Source organism: Pteropus vampyrus, unplaced genomic scaffold (assembly GCF_000151845.1).
Source record: "Pteropus vampyrus isolate Shadow unplaced genomic scaffold, Pvam_2.0 Scaffold152, whole genome shotgun sequence".
Taxonomy (NCBI): Eukaryota; Metazoa; Chordata; class Mammalia; order Chiroptera; family Pteropodidae; genus Pteropus; species Pteropus vampyrus.
Window position 1 is genome coordinate 4000178 of NW_011888933.1, and position 4155 is coordinate 4004332.

Here is a 4155-nt window from a genome sequence, read left to right on the forward strand (position 1 = left end):
AGCTGATGCCATACTTTTATCAAGTATGTTTCCAAAGAATTCAGGAGAACTAAAATGGGACCAAGGGTGTTTATGCTGGGTTGAAGTAATACCTGGTGAATTCAACAACAGAATTATAAATTTCTGTATAAAATTAAGGTGAATCAGTGCATCTGTAAATTCACTTCCAGCTTTAAAAATCTATGATCCTACTAAAAGAAACTTGATATAACCATACTAACAACAGATAAAAGAGACTTAAAGAAATATTACTAAAGGTAAAGGGGGATATTCCATAATGATAAAAGTATCCATTCAACAGAAAAAAATTTAAAAACAATTCTAAATCTGTATGTATCCGATAATAACTTCAGTACATGTATACTGCCAAAATGGACAGGTTTTTTTAAAGATCCACAATCAGTGTGAGACTTGCGATAGAAAAATAGAAAACAAAAATGTCAGTTTAAGATATAAATCACCCAAACAACACAATTAACAAAGTGACTTAAGTTATTTATATTACATACGCACAAAACATTGCACCCAAAAAGATTAGAAAATACATTATTTACAAGTGCACATGGAACATATGCCAAATTTCAGCCTAGAATCATTGAGAATATGCTCTCTTATTACAGAAGAATCAATTACAGAAAGATATCTAGCAAATATCTGGCTGTTTGAAAATTAGGAAAGAGTTTTGAATAATCCACAGATGAAAAATAATAAAAATGAGAAAATAGTTTTTAAATTAAAAATAATTAAAATAGTAAAAAATTGTGGGATGCAGCTAAAGCCGTGTTCAATGGAATATTTATGGCCTTTAATGTATATATTAACAAAAAATCAAGAAACTAGAAAAAGAGAAAGGCTAGTCAAATTCAGACAGAAGAAAGGAAATAAAAGCCCAAAAGTCAATGAAATAAGCAAATATAAAACAAATATAAATCAAAGTTGGTTCTATGAAAAGCTTGATAAAATTGATAAATACCTAGTAGGAGTGATAAAAAAAAAAAAAATGTCCAGTATTAAGAAGGAAAAGGGCAAGCGATACCATCACAGATCTTACAGATATTAAAAAGAGGATATTGTAAAAGCTTTGGAGCTATGAATTTGATAATATATATAAAATGAACAAATTATTTAAAAAATACAACTTACGAAAACTGACAATAAAAACAGAAACTATAAACAGCACAAAAAACAATCGAAGAAATTAAATCTATTATTTAAAAACTTTCCCATAAAGAAAATACCAGGCTTATATTACTTCAGTTAAAATCTTCCTAATGTTCAGTCTATGGCCATGTCACCCTGAACAAGCAGAATCCTGTCTGATCTCGGAAGCTAAGCAGGGTTGGGCCTGCTTAGTACTTGGATGGGAGACCACCTAGGAAGACCAGGTGCTGTAGGCATAAAAAGTTTAAAAAAAAAAAAGGGGGATTGTAAGTGGACAAGGTCCTTGCAATCTGTGAGGTCAACCAAGAATTGCCTCACCTAAAAAATAAATAAATAAATAAATAAATAAATAAGTAAAATCTTCCTAACGTTTAAGAAACAAATAGTGTTGATCTTCTGCAAATACTTTTAGAAACTAGAAAGAGAAATATTTCCCATCTTTTTTTTTTTTTTTTTTTGAGGACGGTGCAATGGTGATACCAACACCTTACAAGGATGTTACAAAAAATTATAAAAATTACAAAAATTTGCATATGGGTACATTTGTAAAAATCTTAAAACATTTATAATCAAATTTAGTGATATATACCAAGAGTAATACATGTCATGACTAAGTGGGATTTATTCCAGTAATGCAAGAGTTGTTTAAAATTCAAAAGTCAACCAAGGTTATTCACCAAATTAATAGAGGGGGGGAAAAATAAATGTTAGATGATTCTCGTAACATGCAACACAGAGCATTCACCACCAATTCACAATAAAAACTACCTTAGCAAACAAAGCAAACCAGTAACAAACAGAAAAATAACATTTTAAAAAATAGCACTTATAATAGCATCAAAAATTCAAATACTTAGGAATAAATCTAACAAAATATGTAGAACTTCTATATTAAACTTACAAAATATTAGGAAAAATAAAAAAGTTTCATGGATTGAAACTTGTTTTATGAAAACAGAAACAATATTGTGAAGATGTTGATCTTGCCCAAAATGATTAGAATTAGAGTTAGAATAGTGAGGATCTGGAGCAACCAGAATTCTCAGATACTGATGGTGGGAATGTACAATAATTTTGGAAAACTGGTAGTATCTGAACATAAACATAGCATAGAGCTAAACAGAAACATCCCACATAGCTCAGCAATTCCACTCCCAGGTATATATCCAACAGAAATCGGTATATAGAATTACCAAAAGACATGTACTAGAACAGTCATAATAGGATTATTCCTAATACCTAAAAATCTGGAAATAACCCAAATATTCATCACCAGTAGAATGGATAAATACCATATCATTGCAACGGAATACTAAATATCAATAAGAATGAACTACCACTTTATGGAATAATATGGGTGAACCTCTCAGCATAACATTGATCGAAAAGAGCCAAACACGTACACACAAAAAGAACATACTGCATGAGATTCTATGCAAATAAGCTCACGAACAGGAACAACTAATTGACAATGTCAGAAGACAGGAAACTGGTTACCCCTTGAGAGGCGGAGGGCAGTGAGTAAAAAGGGACACAAAGGCTTCTAGAGTAAGGTTCTGTTTCTTGATGTGTGTGCTGGCCACGGTTATTTGTGTCCTTTTCTGTATGTGTGTTATATAAGTGTTTACATAAAAATGAAAGGAACATTTTGCTTCAAAAAATGTGACTTCCTTTTTCAAACTGAAATGCATAATGGTTCCCTTCACATAAGACATCTCTACAGATAAACAAAGATCACTAAAAAGCCGTTTAGAACAAATTTCCTTATAAGAACAAATCTTAACACAAATAAAAGGTAAGGAATGTAAAGGTCCCAAAAAATGCGATGCCAGACTATCCTACTAACAGAACATGTAGCTCACTAACCACCAGTTATTCCAAACTCCTAACACCTAAACTCCTATTCTAAACTCCTAAGACAGTTGAGTCTTGGTGGACCACAGGCTTAAATGAGTCAACAGTGTGAGAAGTCTGCTAAATATGTTACCACCATCTTAGGCTATGATAATAGAAGTCCTATGTCCAGAACAGAGCAAGTGATAATCTCACTCTATGCTAAAGTGGTCACACCACATTTAGAGTATTTTTTCAAAATTTAAGAGACAGTTATTAACGCACTGGAGAGTACCCATATGGGAAATGGAAATAGGTCAGCTCATTCATCATAAGACATAATGTAGGTTTGTTGAAACTGGAGAACACAAAAGGAAAGTAAAATCCTGTTTCAATCATAGTAGAACCATGGTTTATAGAGCTCTAAGCTCTTAAAGTTATCTGGTAAGGTAAAATTTTTTTCTTATTGTTAAAATTATCCCTGGAAATCCCTCAGGGAGATACCATACTAAAGGCAAATATATCTCCTTTCAATAAGTCCAACACAACTTGTTTTTCATCCAGGACTGGAACATGTTATTGTCTTTTCATTTATGTACCAGATAAAGTATTGAGATTATGTTAGAGATCAAGTTTTGTGAACACTGCTTGTCTTCGACACTTAGAATCACGCTCTGGCCAGAGGCAGACTTGCACTACCCATACGTACACAGGAACTGACTGAGACAACAGAGGTAGCAGCAGTCTCATCTCATGCTTCCTCTAGGACATATGCTCATTGCTCATATAAGTTGAAATAGCTATACAATTCAAATTCTTATCCTCCTCTTTTTCTTTGGTTGACCTTTTCTGGTAAATCTGTAAAAGTTTTACATGACCATGTGAGAGTCCCACCAAATTAAAAGGCTTCCATGCACAAGAAAGATCTGGCTTGTTCTCCAGAAAAGGTATATAAACAATAGAGAAGTAAACTGAAGCAGCATAAGAAAGATCTTTTAAAAGGAGCTATATCTAAGAGTGGAGTGGGTTGTATGATGAGATAGTTCCCTAATCCTATAAGGAGTCAAACAGAGCCTAGACAGCCATATCTCAAGGATACTATAAGATAAAGAGGAGTAGGAATTGTGTGTTTCTAAAAACTCCTTCCAACTCTCAAACCGA

General features: G+C 32.7%; 1 protein-coding gene and 1 pseudogene across 1 annotated transcript in view; one reads left to right on the top strand and one right to left on the bottom strand.

Annotated features, from left to right (window-relative positions):
• The window catches only part of PARD3B (par-3 family cell polarity regulator beta), a 948153-nt gene that overhangs the window by 813591 nt on the left and 130407 nt on the right, over positions 1-4155 (bottom strand). The gene's annotated exons all lie outside the window — the stretch shown is intronic.
• LOC111745358 lies at positions 1279-1397 on the top strand (annotated as a pseudogene).